The sequence below is a fragment of the Erithacus rubecula genome (assembly GCF_903797595.1).
Source record: "Erithacus rubecula genome assembly, chromosome: 5".
NCBI lineage: Eukaryota > Metazoa > Chordata > Aves > Passeriformes > Muscicapidae > Erithacus > Erithacus rubecula.
The window spans coordinates 63,939,793-63,956,075 of record NC_136687.1 but is presented as its reverse complement, the minus strand read 5'-3'; the positions used below and the strand labels follow the sequence as shown (position 1 = coordinate 63,956,075).

Below are 16,283 nucleotides of genomic sequence, written 5' to 3'. Positions count from 1 at the left end.
GCTGGTGGTTTTGTAGTTAATTCCATCCCAGCTGATGCAGTGTCCTGGAACAGAGCTAACTGAAAAGCTGCTTTTTTCTTGAACAGCACAGATGCCCCCTGAGATGTACAAAGCGAAATGACCACCTGAGTGCACCTGGGAAAGCTTTGCAGGATGCAGGTGGTGCCGCTCCTGCGGCCGGGGGGCACGTGGGGCAGCAGTGGATGCACACGGATCCTGCTTTCCAAGATTCCCAGCAGGAAGCAAAGCCAGAGAGGAATTCTGCCGAGGAGCAGGGACTCCTCCGCTCTGGCTGCGCATCTGCGCAAGCGACAGCTGCGAACGGCCCCGGGACACAATGGAGCCTTGTCCGGGTAACTGCGCCGCAGCCGGGAGCGCGGAGCCAGAGCCTGCCCGCGGCTGGATCCAGCCAGCTCCCTGCTCCCTGCTCCGGGCCAGCCAAGGTGCAGCTTCTGCCTCCCCAAGGAAAGCGCTGCCCTCTCTACCCTGCCTCTTCTTTCTGCAGCTAGGTGACTTATTGGGGCTGGCGTTGGTTCCTAGCCAAAGGAAGAAATCCCAAAGGACCCACGTGTTCTCCATCCTTTAATGATTGTCTTCCATCAGGAGCTATGTCGTGGCACTGTTTCAGATCTCTTTTTTAAAACAAAAGCTATGCTCTAGTTAGTCATACTAATGTTCTCTTTACTAACCAGATTTTGGAAATGGCTTGATGTTGCAGCTCCTCTGGAGAGACAATTGACTTGGACCTACACAGCAAAGAGAAGAAAACAGTTCCTGGCAGTCTTCCATGGTTTTCTAATTGCCAGGTAGAGCAGGCAGTGTTAGAAAGATGAGAATAATGTATTTTTCTCTTGGGTTAGGTGGTGTATGCTCTGTATTTAACATACAAATGCATCTGAGCTCACTTGTGGGTACTCTGGAATGTAAGGTCACTGCCACTATGCCATGGCAATGACTGGGGATTCATTCAGGCAGCTGGATTGTGTGATGTAGAACCACGCAGGATTGCATGAGAGCAGGTGAATGTCTTTCCAGCTGACAGCTGGATGAAGTGAAGCTGTGAAGCCTCCACAGCCTGAATAGACACAGGTTACTTTAAGTATGCCTCAAGTGCTCAGCCACTGTATCTGTTCTACTTTCCACAGTGGAATGTGGAAGGATGCTGTATTCTGTTGGAAGGGGGTTTACAGCAATTAGGGCACTGAAATGCACATTTCAGTCCTTCAACCCCAAATTTATCAGGGAGCTGTTTGAGGTCACTCCTCCATGTTTGCAGAATGCCAGACTGTCAGAGCCTGCTGCAATGTGGATCATAAAAATTACTTTTTTTCCTGGTATTTCTGAGATCTTGATTTGAGAAGCCAGGAGAACACTGTGTAAAATGATGGTGTAATTAGGCAGTAAGTTCAGCTGACCTACTGACCTAATTGCAAGGGTGGGTGATGGATTTGGCCGAGGCTGCCATCTGGTTCCAACAGCAGAGGCCTCGGACGTGTAAGGTCTGGGTTGAAGGAAAAAGGAAAGTCCAGCAAGCTGGAATTGTTGCTTTGCTTAGTGTCTCAAAACTCATGATAAGAGATGAGTTTAGGAAACAGTAATTTAGCAATAAAAACAATGGGCAGATAAAGTCCATGTTCCATGCTGGAGGAATCCATGGCTGAGGGTGAGAATGTGCCCTCAGAGCTGGGGTGTTTCTCCAAAGACAGCTCCATTACACCAATGCTGGGATGGGTGAGGGCGTTATCCGAGGGGGAAAATGCCTAACAGATGAAAAGTACTTGCTCTTGTTTACAGTTCCATATCATAAGGACAGGTGGGAGAGGATTAGCTCCTCTGTCTGTGATAAAGCAAATCTGTTAAGAGGGATTAAAGGGGCTAGATGAAGTGTTTTAATGGATTTATATGAAGTAATAGATTTTTGTCCTGGAGGAATGTTCAGGACTCACTGATACTTCTGCATTTCTTGTTCTGCTAAAATTACCTCCAAATTCTAAGGAATCCTTATTAATTGTTGGCTTTCTTCCAGCTGGAGCATTTGTGTCAGTCACGGTGGTGCTTCAAAAAGCCTGGAATAAGATTCTGTTCTGCTGTCACCCAGCTGGATTTACCAGCCCTGCACAGCACAGGGGGCTGCACAGGTCCTGTTCTGATGACCCTTCAGTTGGAGGGCAGTTTTATTTTAGGGCAGCTCTTAACCTTTTGTAGTTCTTCCCAGTGGTTGTGTTCCACCTTCCTCTGCCTGGTGGGAGCAGCCAAGGCATGGCTTCTCCCCTTGGCATTAGTTACCCAGCCATGTGGAGCCCGTGGTAAGTGGCTTTCTGCTCACTGGAAAGATCTGCTCAAAAACCCTGTGATCTCCAGAGTGATATTTGCAGCTTGGTTTATATTTGTGATAAACGGATGCAGTGCAATTTGTTTTCCCAGGAGCTGCCATTCCCACTCCTCCAGGTGAAGGTGTCTTAGATATTGCCTCATTTGCTTACCAATTTGCTTACCAATAAATACAAATTTGGCAAAGCTTTCCTGCAAAACACACATGGCTTGACTTTTTAGTTTAAGTGTGTACAGGTGAGACATTAGTCCTAATGAATAACTTTTGATTTTAGCATCAACAAAGAAACAGAAATTCACCTGGATTTTTCAATATTCTTCATACATGCATGGGGCAGTATTGTAAGGGAAACAGGGTGCTTTCAGAAGTACATATTCCAAAATTAGCTGGAAAGTGTGGTAGCCCTTTATTTTGGAGCAGAGAAACATCCATCTGGCCGGTCCTCGGAGAAAGGTGTGCCTGATAGCCGTGGCTCTGGCCTTGTAAGCACGCCCTGTTTTGTGAACCTTTGTCTACACGTTGGGTGCCCCGACCTGAAAACAAACATCCTGCAGAACACGATGTCAGGAGGCACAAACAGCCTGACAGAGGCTCTGCCCCCAGGGGCTGAACCCCATTGTGTTTGTGCAAGAAGGAGCACAATGGGACATCCTGCCTGACCCTGCAGGGTCGCTGCCTCTGCTGGAGTATGAGCGCGTTTACTCCAGGGAATATTTCTTCTGAATGGAGCTGATGGATTTACACCAGTGAATGAGCTGGCCAGCCAACAGTGCTTGCACTGCCTTAGGAATGTCCAGTGCTCATAAATGCTGGGATGTTCTTAGTTTGTTGGATTAAGTGACTGTGAGATAGCTGGAGCTCCCTAAATAGGCTGAAATTACATAACTGATTAACTACTTAATGGCTATTTTAAATGAAACCTCCTGTTTTCTGGCACATGCTTCAATTTCCAAACCACCTGAGTGTTCTTGCAGTGCCAGGAGGATTCCTCTTCCACACTCCAAGCAGGTGGAAGAGGTGAATTTACATGACCTGGTGAATGTTCTCTCCAAAGCTTCATTTCTTGTTTTTGGATCTATGCATTTGGAAGTAGCACACTTCCAGATGAAAATGAAGAAACTAGTTGCCTGAAAGGAAGGGGTAAGTGCTGGAGCTTTCCTCTGACCCAGTTATGGGGAGATGGCACAGTACCTTCTTTTTATACCAAAGTTACCTAAATCCAGTCTCACTTACCTGACCCCTTCTTTTTATGGAATAATTGTCCACTTGTTCATTTTTCTATATAGCATGCAAAGTTCTTCTGGATGAAATGTGCTACAACTACAGGAGCACCTGTGCTCTCACTGAGGCACTTTTTGGTTTAATACACTTTTACATGTCCTGTATCTCATCCAATTCAAGGTGAGGATAAACCTGATTAGTCAGGATGGGAAGTACAGGACAGTTTCTTGTCATGAATTTGTTTTGTTCCAAAATTCAACTCCAAGTATGACCTTTGCCAAACTTTGGCTGTACCTGAGCTCAAATTTACTGATCTGCCAAAGTATGTGAGGAAATACTGTTAGAGTTGAAAGTCCAGTTCTGCTGTGTTAAATAGCCAAAGGGTCTCTCTGGAACAAGGGGTAGAGACAGAAGGTGCCATTCTGGAGTGTCCACAGAGATTTTTGTACGGGCATTCACTCCTGGAGTTCTAGGGCCTGTGTTCTTGTATGCCCACTTTCCATCCCTCACCCTGTACTAGAGCAGCAGCACTTGCCGTGGTAGTTCCAGAGTCATCCATCTCTGCTGCCAGGTGCTGATAACATCCCCTGGAAAAGTTAACCTCAGCTGCTCTCCCTCCTGACAGTTCTAACACACTGGGCTTGGGACAGCTTTATCTGTTCAGATGGCAAAAACTGCCGAGTATCTCAGAGCATTTTGCACTTGGACTTAAATTCTTTTAAATAACTGTGCCTGATAAAACAGCTCTGAAGGAAACGCTTCTCTTTGGCTGCTGGGAAAACTGGGGCTGCAGGGCTGTGTGGAACCACACTGTGAGGCACTGGCACAACCAGGAGCCTTTGACCAGCAGTGTTTAATTACTGAGTCATTCTGTGCAGAGGGATGGATGGATGGATGGATGGATGGATGGATGGATGGATGGATGGATGGATGGATGGATGGATGGATGGATGGATGGATGGATGGATAATAACCCATCCTGCTGGAAACTGTAGCACTTTCTGGAGAATAAAACTTGCAACAGATGGGGGTGTGGTGGGTTATAAAGATTGTTGATACTCTAGGAGAAAAAAATATAATCCCAAAACAGGGATTATTTTGAAATACTCTTGGTAGAGCACACTGTATGGTATGATCCACCTGTAACCAACAGTTTCCACATTTATTAGCTTCGTTGTTGTTTTTTTTTTTTTTTTTTTTTTTTTTTTTCAATGACAGCAGTGCCAGTTTCTGGGTGTCAGCGTTTGGATATGTGGGAAACGAGGTAAGAGCCTAAATAATACATGTTACTTGCGGGGCTGCAAACTAGAGCCATATCCTATGGCCTTCTAATTAAAACTCTTTATTTCCACAGATTTATTCTGTGGGCCTTACTAAATAGATCAGCCTTGGGTTTCTAATGGTGACTACTTGAGGAGGAATGTCGCCTTTGTTCCCCTGAATGGTGGGGAGCAGATTACCGGGCTGCCAATTTCCTGCTGCCTTTCAGAGCTGCAATTTGAGCCCTATTTGCTCCTGGCTCTTGCACAATTGGAAACAATGGGTGGCTTCTTTCAGGTTTCACTTCAGAGCTCTTAGAAACTGGGGAAGTGGCAAAAGCCCTACTTTACAGGTAATTAACAATAGATAATGTTTGCTCTGCGTTCCCCCCCCCCCCTTTTTTTTTTTTTTTTTTTTTTTTTTTTTTAAGAGCTGATAATGGTAGAAGTACACACCGGGCTCCCAACACGGAACCCGCACGGGCAGTTTTGTGGATACAGTCCCGGCCACAACCCCGGCAGGGTGGTGGTGTGGGTCAAACCTCCAAGCAAAGGCAGGGAAAGCCACAGCAGAGGAGCAGCTGGGCTGGCAGCAATGCTGAGGGCCCCGTTCCAATCAGCCCAGTGTGTGAGTGTTTGCTGGTGCGAACCTGCTCTTTGATTTAGGGCCCCTTTTTATTGTAGCCTCTATCTCCTTTATTAGGTGCACTCTTCTCATACCTTGTTGACGTTTATAGTTAAATGTTTTCTTGGGGATATTCCATTCTAGGAAACCACCTGTCCTGTAAAGTTTATCTTAAATACAGAAGCTTGTTTTACCACATAAAGATAGAAGTGGCTGTTGTTTAATCTTATCTCGCTAATGGAAGGCTGTGGAAGCCTACGAAGAAGATACAAAGAGATGCTCTTGCAGTGTTATTAAAATTTATAAAATGGTTTAGGCAGGTGGACAGTGTCTAAATTGGGATGTTCATGCCTCTCTGTTAGAGGTGCTCTCCTTCCTTACCTCTGCCTGAAGACACAGCACTGCAGGTGGCTACTGGAACTGCAGATGTGGATGCAGGGCTATGAACCAAAAATAGGATGCATTCATCAGCACCTGAGGAAACTCAGTCCCTGCACTCCATCCATATGTTGCATTTGAACATGTAAACAAAGTATTGAAAAAATAAATGAAAACAAGAAGCAGTTCTGCATTTCATGCCCGTGTTTCTGAGCTTCCCATAGGGATTGCAGAATTTAATTAGCTTTAACTGTGAGCATGACTTCTGCTTCTTGTTCTCACCATCTGTAAGGCTTGGACTCAGTAAAATACTTCTGTTTCTCCTCCTTCCTGTCGTAGCTGCCCCTCGTACTACTATGACTTCAGTGATATCTTTTAGGCTGTAAATGTTACCACAGAAACTATCCCAGAAGGAGAGAAAGATTGCAGAGTTCAACATTTTGCATGTATCTTTGCTCCAGAGAGGGAGCAGATGGAAGGATGCCCATGCCCTCTGTTGCTCATCTTCACTGAGCTCTCATAAAGAGGAGGAAGAGATTCTGAGCACAGGCTTGGAGCCAAGCTGTAAAACTGCCTCACTGGTAGGTTTGTTAGGGGATTCTGATTAATTCCCACTTTCTCCAGTTACTTGCAGATAATTTGGGAAGATGGAGGAGATCTAAATGAACAAGGTACGTCCCCATCACCCTTCCCACCTGTGAGTCTGCAGCAGTGCTTCCATGAGATGCCAACACAAAGGGCTTTTCTGGTTCTTCTGTGCTTATGGATGGTGCAATTATATAATACAATAAAACAGTAGTGAAAATGTCTCCCATGACAAGAGCTGTATGATGGATAATCCTTTCCTCCCTCTGCATTCTGTGGGCACAGTGACACGTGGGGATATTTGCACATGCACTCAGTGCACACCAAAGGTTTTCCCCTCCTGCCTCTGGGGCAGACTGTTCTTTGTGTCAGCCCCACTTGCTCATACGTGATGTTCTACTGTGCAAAATGATTCCTCCCTCATGTTTTTCAAGGATGTAAATTTGCCAAAACAAATGTCGGGGAGAGGAACGCCTGACAATCCTGTTTTGATTTTAAGTAACCTTTACAATGCCCTCCCTGCAATGCCTCCCAGGTAAGGAGGTGGTGTGCCAGAAAAAGAGAATGGTTACAACTCCTGATGACCTCATCCCATTTCCCTGTTTCAAACAAGGTGCTTTTTGATGGGTTATGAGACATGGCATCAGAGTTTTCAGCTTTGTGCCTGCAGTGACAGTGGGAAGCATCCCATGGAGCAAACCCACTCCCTGGGCAAAAAGGGCAGCAGTGAGGCAGGAAAAGTGAGAGTGACAACAGCCACAAAGCAACAAAGGGGTTAGATAAGACTGTACAGTAATACACCAGAGTCAGAACAGAAAGTGTCCTCACCAGGATATGGTTGTGAAGGGAATGTTTTGGGTGAAGGTGCCTCTGTCTCCATTGCCCTCCTGTGCTGGAAATGCAGGGATGGCCTGTAAAATCAGATGCAATTTTTGTCTAAGGAGTCTCAGCTTAAAGTTTCTGTGAAACCTCAGCTCAGTCCAGCCATCCAGAGGAGATGCCACCTGGGAAAGGAGAACAGGTGAAAGCACTGAGTCATCTGCAATCATTTCCTTAACAAAAGGACTCGTCCATAGCCTGGGGGTTATATTCTTGTCTAGACTTAGGCAGGAAACCATTTGATTTACAACTGGATGTAAGGAATAGCATTGCTTGCCTCACCTGCACAGTAGATTACTGCATGTATTTCCCTTAGGTTACAAACCTAAAGGATCCCACATCAGCAAGACATGGCAGTGTGTGTTGTTGGCTAAGCCAGTTAGGATGCTGAGAACATGGCAGGCCAATCCTCCAGAGTCTGTAAATTCAGAGTAAAATGAAAAAAAATCTGTTCATAAAGCTCTGAGCAACTCAGCTGGTGGCAAACTCATTTCTGACCCTTGAGAGCACCTGGGTTGCCCCACAGAATTAGTAATTCCCCACAGCTGAGGGGGCCTTTGGTTATATAGAGGAGTATTAACCAGACCCGCTCTTCTTGAGGCAGGTCATAGTATATGGTCTTGATCTCCTTTGGGTTGCCCTAAGAGCTGCAGCCTTAAACCCAAGGATTTGTGATGGGTCTCCTGCATCCCTTCTGGAGCTCTGCTGGATTAGGTGAGTCTGTGCTAAGGGTATCAGCTAAAATTGGCCTGTGATGTGTGCTCGAGCTACAGGGGCTTGCTATGAGAATTACAGAATCTGCTCCCAGCACAATGCTGGAGCTGAGTCAGCCAGAGAGACCGAATGGAGGTTCTTACCAACTTAGTCTTTGTTGGGTGCCTAACTAAAGCCGAGCCTCCTGCAAGGACAGGGGCTTTGACTGCCTTTTGTGATACAAATGGGGCACGTTTAAAACCCTGTTTGTGGCTGGGAGTGAGAAGCTGTTTGTTTGAGGGTATTAACTGTCTGATAGCACGCCTGGCCCTCATGGAGGTGGCCCCAGGAGCAGGGAAGCTTGGAAATGCCACTTGCAATTAAAACCTGTATTTTAAAGTGCAGTTCTGCTGCTTGTTCATGCTGAGAAGGGTTTCCTATCTTTCAGAGTCTTTTGGTCGCTGGGTTACACTTAATAGGATGAGATTTATTTTTTTTTTCCCCCTTTCCCCCTTGAACCACAAAGCTGCCAAGCTATCCAAGAAAGAGGTTTGTAATTAATGCTAAGTGGAGTGGAAAGCAGGGTGGCTGCTCAGAGTAGGGCATGCTCTGGCCTCAAAGAATGCTAGTGGAGCTCTGAAACAACTGTGAGTCTCCAGGATTTTAATCATGGTACGTGGGAGTGGAAGCTGCCCCCACTGCAGGGAAGCTGTTTGGCTCCGTTGTGGCTGGAATGTGAAGGTTGTACTGCTGGCAGTGGCAGCGTCCCTTTGGGCGGGTTTCTCTATTGGGGCACTCCAGAAAAGGCTGGATTTGCTTCTCTTTCAAGGCTTTGTCTAAGTTCCTGCAGGCTGTGACCTTGCAGTTTGGGGTTGTGATCTTCCTGGTGATAACCTCATCATTTTGCCTTGGCCTGTCCCTAAAGGGTCTGTCCCAGGGACACATTTTCTCAGCCATCCCCTCCTCCTTGCACACAGCTTTGTTGTTCCAGTAAGTGGTTTCACTTTCTGAAGTGCTGAAAGTGGCTGTTAAAGCAGCAGCTGCCTTAACCTGAGGCTCACCTGCTTTACATTTGGGATTTTTTCCCCCCACCACCTTCAAGCTGTTTTCCCACTGGGTATTGATGAACAAGTGGAATGCAGTTTCCATGTCTGCTATAGGGGTTATAGACCTCACCCTGGGCAATAGCAGGGCAAGGCTTTTTGCTCAGCTCTTGGAGATACAGGGAATGTGGTGGGCAAGTCCTTTGCCTGTGCTTTTCCAACCACTTCTACAAATCCTTAGAGAAAAATGCCTGTGACTGCTAAGAAACCCTTAGCAAGTAAAGCTGAGAATAGATCAGTACTGAGTGGCAAAAAAAAAAAAAAGTGAGAAGCAGGAGGAGTGACATTGGGGTTTTTAAACCCACTTTATAGTAGGTCCATTTCAACTCTGTGGTTTTCCTTTTTGGCTTTGTGTCTCCAAACTGCATCCTGCATTTCCATGTTTGTTTGGTGAGACTATAGCAGAAGTTCTGCTCTCTTTGCACTGCCTCAGCTTGTGGAGCTGTAGAGAATAAATACCAGAGCCCTTGGCTTGGCCATTTGGTCACCTTGCTGTTGGTAGCAGGGTTTTTTTTTCATTCTCTAACAAATAGGCTGTGGCAGAGGACTGCTGTGTAGGGTCTCAATTTAAACTTTTGCTTTGTGGTTTTTCTTGGTGGTGGTTTTTTTTCCCTTTAAAGCAAAGCCCCTAAATTGTCAAGCTGTGTCAGACTTACTCAGAATTCCTGAATTTAGGAAGGTGGCGGTACAGAAAGCCGATGTATGGAATATTTTTCTCCTCCAGTGTCTGCGTGGGTCTCCCCCCAAGCCGTGTTGGTGTTTCCCAGCTGCCCGGGTTTCTCATGCAGATGAGCCCAGCAAAACGGTTTCCTCCTGCACCCTGTTAGGACAAAGGCTCAGTTGTTGTTTTCTGTTGATAAACCGGACATTTAACTGCTTCGTTTCCCCCCTACTACAGCAGAATTAGTCGGGGCTATTTGACCAGGCCCCAATCCCTGGGATTGCTGGGACAATCGCTCAAGAGGTTCCGATTTAGAAACCAATGAATGTCAAGCTGAGCCTCTGAACTAAACTTTCTTTGAGATGAGCCAGAGTGACCTGCAGCAAGCTCTAAAGAAGAGTGCAATGACCCCCCCTCCCCTTCCCTTCCCGAAAGGAAAAATATTTCCCAGACCACTGGGAACCCTCCTGACTTCCTCTCCTGTGAATTCTGGATTAGTGTGATTTGCATGCTTAAAGTTAATTCACTGGTGAACGGAGGAGGTGTCTGGGCGCTTGAATAGACGGAGCTCCTCGCCGCCGAGTGCCAAAGGCCTCGGGTGCGAACCGCGGAGTGAGGGAAAGTGAGGACATGGAGGACAACTGCAGGGCTGAGGGGAGGGAGGGAGGAGGGATTGTACCATTTGTACTCAAGTGTTTGCAATTCTGCCCTCCCACAGGCCATGGCAACTGGACTGAATGTAATCTGGCCCTTTTATTTTCTTGCTTTCATTCAAGTGAGGCCATATAACAAGTGGGGAGAGAGAGGAAGGGGGGAAATGCATGAAGTATACATAATAAAGGTGGTGATGCTGCTGGAAATGCCGTTTGCAGTTTCAAAATGCAATCAAAACTCAGTGTACTAGGTGGGTTGGGAATTTGAGTCTGCTGGGTCCCTGGGAAGATTCTTCTGAAGCCATCCCAAAAAACAAAACAAACAAAAAAAGCCTGGTCTGGTCATCCACAGGCCTCGCTCCTTGATAAGAGCCATCTCTCATGACCAAATTAAAACATGGGCTCCATCTTGCAGCTTGCACTTGATGTGTCCATCCACCCATTAGGAAAGTTCCCATTTTCAATTTTTTTTTGTTGCCTGGGAAAGCTGCTTTAAAATTGATGAGAGAAAGAAAAAAAAAGAGAAGTTTGAATCATTGCAGAGAGTCACTGGCCCCGCTGAGGGGCTTTCTCTCTCCTCTGAAGAACAGACCACGCACAAAGCCAGATGGTTCCCGTCTGCTGGCTTTATTCAATGCACTTCCTCCCACAGACGGGAGCCCTTTTGCCCTCCTTCCACCCCCCTCTTTCAAGCATCCACCACTGGGCCTTTCTGTTCTGCGGCTGGAAATAATCTTTTATTGCCCAGTTGTTCGGAAGTGACCTTTTGCCCTTGATTAGATAGCACCAGGCTCTATCGCCGGATTGCTTTTGAGCTGGCAGTTGCTTTTTTGTGTCCGCTGATCCGGTGTCAGGGAGAACAATGCAAGGCTTTGCAGAATTTTAGTCCGGCTAAGGCTCCATGTGGGATGGCGGGGGTAGGGAGGAACGGCGTTGGATAAAGCGGCCTCGCCGACCATGATTAATTATATGAAAACATTTCCTTTAATAAACCCAAAAACAAATCGTGTTTTGGTTTGGGTTTTGATTCATCTCGCTCACTGACGCGAACGCTGCGCGCTCCTTTCCGAGCCCTCGGATCCCCGTTGGAGGCAAAGGGGAAAAACTGCTCCCTGTTCCTCTCCTATGGGGCTTTTGTGCCTGGCTGCTCAGGCAGGTGAGCTGCAACCTGCCCCAAAGCCTCCAGCTGGCGTCCAGCTCAGTGTTTTACTCGTGGGGTGGCTGCAGGAGTTATGTCAGGGAGAGGCTTTCAGGCCCTGGAGGAGATAACTGATCCTTCTCCAAAAAGCAGCTTTGATAGCTTTAGAAAGGGGAATCTGAGTTACCTGTAGACAAAAAAAGCCTCTACTTAAGGAAAGCTATGGAAATTCTGTAAATTGTAGTAGAAGAGGAAAAGAAAATTATTTCTTGAGAAATTTTAATCCCTAAACCTAGAACTGAGTGTGCATTACACCTCACCCCAAAACCTAGAACTGAGTGTGCATTACACCTCACTTGGCATATGGATTATACTCTTATTATTATTTTCCTATTGAACTTAAAATACACTGCTTTTAGGGGGGTGGGAATCTCTTTCCTAAATAAATGGACCTTGAGCTTTAGCCTAAAACCAAATCAAACAAACCTGGTTTTCCCTTCCCCATCCAGCTTGATCTGGACTGACTTAGAAATGGCAGGAGAGAAGCCGGTGGCCTGTGGGTCATTCAGTAATCTGTAAGCTAAAATCAAGAAGCTGGTTTTTGGGTACTTTTGGAGGTAGGTTTTCAGTGATCAAGACAGCTTAGTCCTAGGCAGTCTGGCAAAATAAAAAATTAATAGATTTTTACAAAAATTAAGTACATCTGGTTTCCAGTCCTGTAGAAATTAAAGGAGAAAGATCCTTGTTCTGCAAGGATTTTATTCTTTGTGTTTGGCTCTGGTGGGTTTTTTTTGTCTGTTTTTTTTTTGTCAGGTTTTTTTTTATTCCCTGATTAGATTCTGTCACTACCCAATTTTGAAGGAATTTTCTCCAGGGAATAATTTGTTGGTTACCACAATCCTTTTGTTACTGCTGAGCACTACACTGCTTCCTTGAATAGTAACCTTTAAAAAAAATATGCATTAGCTCTCTTGGCCTCACTGATTCATCATCAGCATTTAATTCTGTCAAGGCCACCCCTTCATCTGGCAGATTGCACGAATGTCTGTGGTGTGAGTTGGACACGTTCTGTGTCACGAAGGCAGCTTGGGAGCTCTGTTCCCTGGCTGTCTGGGCTCCAGCTGCTGGAATCCTGGGCCCAGCAAGGAATGGTGTCCAGCCAAGGTGTCCCCACAGCAGCACCCTCACCTGGGTTCTCCCGGCTCTCAGAGCAATCTGTTTCACAAGCCTGTGTTGGCTGGCACAGGGCTTCTCTGTGAGAAGGAGTTTGCTTAGTTCCTCAATTAATTCCATGCTTTTTTTTCCCTCATGCCCCTATTTCATACAATGAAATGTTATCTTTGGACAGCAAAAAATACTGAAATATCTGTATAGATTGGGTAGCACTGCTTGGAAGATTTGTTAGGTGGTAACTTGAGGGCACCTGAGAAGCAGAGGTTGTATCAGCTGTAGCTCTCCAGGCTACAAGACCTCTTCAATTAACAGGCTGTGTTAATTGAACCCATATCTGTCCCCACATCTATTGGCTGTAATCACAGCAATGACTGCTCCTCTGTCTCCTCCCCTGTGTCAAAGTTATTGCTGTGATAAGCAATTTACATCTTAGAATATTTTAGGCTGGAAGGAACCTCAAAGCAGTAGTTCCAACCTAATTTGCTTTTATATAGGTTTTAATTTGTGCAAGTTAAGGATACTTTTTTTAAAATTATAATTGATGAAGAACAGCTATAGGAAAATTCATAGCAGCAAATTTATTTTAATTCTTTCCACTTGCCAAATCTCTCATGTGGGTTCAGTGATGGTGGGATGATAGTTAGTCAGGTTAGAAAGAACTCGGTGGTAGAAGAAACTTCAGAGTAACTCATGAGTCTTTATCAAGCGGAAAAAACATGAGCCAGTCTGAGGCAAAGCAGCAGATCTGGCTCTCAGTGTAGCAACCCACGTGTGTGTGTTTGTAATAGGGGACTATTTCCACTTGCTGATGTCAGTGCTGCTGTTCATGAGCTGCCCACCGCCCTCAGTGATGTTCTCAGATGTGTTCCACCCCTCTTTGCCCCAGACTGCAGCTGGGGGGCTGGGCTGGGCTGCAGCGCGGGGCTCTCAGGCTGTGCCCAAGCACCAGGATCGTAAATGGACACCAGCGCTTCTGGCGGGGCTGCTGGAGGGCAGAGACAGCCAGAAAAAAAGCTCAGTCTTTTCCACTCCCTTTTGTAATGGGAGGGCTTCAGATCAAGGCTGTGAGCTGCTCCTCCTCCTTGGTTAGAGAGGGAACCCAGGAGATTTCTCATCCTCTCAGACACTATCGGGTCTGAGATCACTTTTTGCTCACAACACACGATAGGGTGCGGGGGGATGGTTGTAAACTGAAAGAGAGTGGGCTCAGATCGGACACAAGGAAGAAATTCTCCCTTGTGAGGGTGGTGAGACCCTGGCACAGGCTGCCCCATCCCTGGAAGTGTTCAAGGCCAGTTTGGATGGGGCTCTGAGCAACCTCGGATAGTGGGAGGTGTCCCTGCCATGGCAGAAGGCTGGAATTACATGATCCTTTCCAAACCAAGCCATTCTGTGATTTTTATGATCAGTTCTGCCATATCTAGCCTAGGGTGACTTTAACTTGAAGCAATACACCTGCTACTATCCAGCTTGGATGAAATGGGGATGGAACTAACTGGGAAGCTCAGGGGAAGAGTGCATTGAATGATTTAATTCTGCAGTGTTTGAATACATTGTTCCTTCCTAGAGAGTTGTTTGAATTCCTCTCCCCCGCTTTTTTTAAATACCTATAGAGGAGGTTGAACATCAGAGCTGATCTTTATTTGCTCATAATGTTTTCTTTTGAATTATCTTTTAAAAGTTGGGGGTTTTTTGTTTTTGTTTTTGGGTTTTTTTTTGTTTTGTTTTTTGTTTTTTTTTGTGCAATGCTAGATCTGCCTAAATGAATTGCCTTGGAAAATTAACAAAGTATAACGACACTGAAAAACTGGGCTGCGTGCAGAAGAGACTTTAGATACTTGAAGTAAATTCAGGAGTTTCAGGATATGCACGCATGTGGTGGGCGACGGGAAATGAGTTAATTTTCTATATTCCTAACTTGTTCCTTTCTTCTCCAGCACTGTTTGCCTGGGAAAACAATGATTGCCTTTCAGCCTTTTCTTCCTTTTCAAAGTAGGGGGATTTAGTCAATGGGACTATTTACATGCAAAACGTGAAGCATATGCATAAGTGCTTGCAGGACTGCGGCCTTTCATTGTCGCTAAAGCAGCGCTGCTTTCCGGTGGCAGATGAACTTGTCATTTTAAAACACATAATAAACAAAATTAAGTCATTGCGGGCAGGTAATTAGGCTTAAGAAAAATAAACAAGCTTTAAGGAGTTTAATAAATGTTTTCCTCAACCCCCCCAACTGAGGAAAATGAGACACTGTCCTTTGGAATGATACCGAAGTGCAGAAATAGACATTGAAATAAAACGGGCAATGATGGGAGGTGGGGTAAAACCGCTCCTGGTTGTGTTGAAAGCAAAACTTTGAATAAGATGCTGAGAGAATGGGGTTTTCTCTACTTAGTTTATATTTAGCTTTGACTTATTTTCCTGCCCGTACTGGGAGATCTGCAAATACCTCAGATCTCTGCTGACCACAGGTTCGCTGAGCAGTGTAGTCTGTGTAAAGCAACAATAAAAGCTCAACAACCAAAATTTCCAGCCGCTCGTCTGTAGTTCAGATCAACAAACTCTTATTTCTGTCTAATTTGGTGACCTCAGAACACAGCTGATAAGGAAATCTGTTTATCAAGATATATGGTGGAAATAGCTCCAAGTGTGAGAATGTGTTGCAATGTTTGTGCTCTTGTTAAGGCTCCTTGAGGTGAGAAAAGCATTGCTGTAGAACCATTTTCCACGTAATCTTCATGTTCTAAGTATCCCGCTTGAATTGCACTGGGATCTAATTTCAAAAAATTCACGTTTTCCTTGGATGTTCAGCCGGGATTTTTCAGTGTGTAAGTGTTCAAGCCTGAGGTAGGCTGTAAAAATCCCTGGTTTTCCAGACAGTCTCTCTGCCTCGCTCAGCTCCCACCCTCATGGCAGTAACAAAAACCATTCCAAATAAAGCCAAGGCATCACTTAGCTCCTTACTACGAGCAAGGGCTCTCTGTCCTGTACTACTCCTTGTACAGGCACTGAGCACTTTTTGAAAGCTAAACAAATAATAACCCTATCAAAATAAACCAATTTTAAATGGTAGCAAATAAAAGAGGAGTACAATCATGTGCTCCTTCCCCTGACTAATGTTTCTATGTGCCCAGCCCTCGGTCTTATTGCCTTTATGAGATTTACATAAATTAGTCATCACATTTTATCATTTTCCTTTTACATATGTATGGCTGTTAGATGTGTGTGAAAAAAATGTCATGAGTATCAGAGGTCTATTTGCATTAGAATTTCAAGTGGAAATGTCAAGTATGACCTTTCCCTTGTCCGGGTGGCTAATCCCATTTGAAATTCCTGCCATGCTCCTAGGGAGGGTCACTGCGCTCGTGAATTCGAGCACAGCACCTGCCGCAGCCTGCGCTCCTCCTCTTCCTCCCCGAGCTCAGATGACGGAGCTGGCAGCCCGCAGCGCCCGCCTGATGTTTTTGGCGGGTTTAAAGAACGTGAATAAAAGACGTGGCAGACAGATTAATGGTGACTTGAAATACAGGAATAGCGACTTGGAAATTTTAGGGCAGAAAAATAACTTTTTTTTTCCCACTAAGAA

At 45.5% G+C, this 16,283-nt stretch overlaps 1 long non-coding RNA gene across 1 annotated transcript in view; it reads left to right on the top strand.

Annotated features, from left to right (window-relative positions):
- Positions 1 to 601: 601 nt before the first annotated feature.
- Positions 602 to 16,283, top strand: part of LOC306802149 — a 189,163-nt gene continuing 173,481 nt past the window's right edge. The window contains exons 1-5 of the long non-coding RNA XR_013774281.1: positions 602 to 2,143; positions 2,312 to 3,349; positions 4,772 to 4,817; positions 4,908 to 4,997; positions 5,111 to 7,993. This is a non-coding gene — a long non-coding RNA (uncharacterized lncRNA). The remainder of the gene's footprint in view (positions 2,144 to 2,311; positions 3,350 to 4,771; positions 4,818 to 4,907; positions 4,998 to 5,110; positions 7,994 to 16,283) is intronic.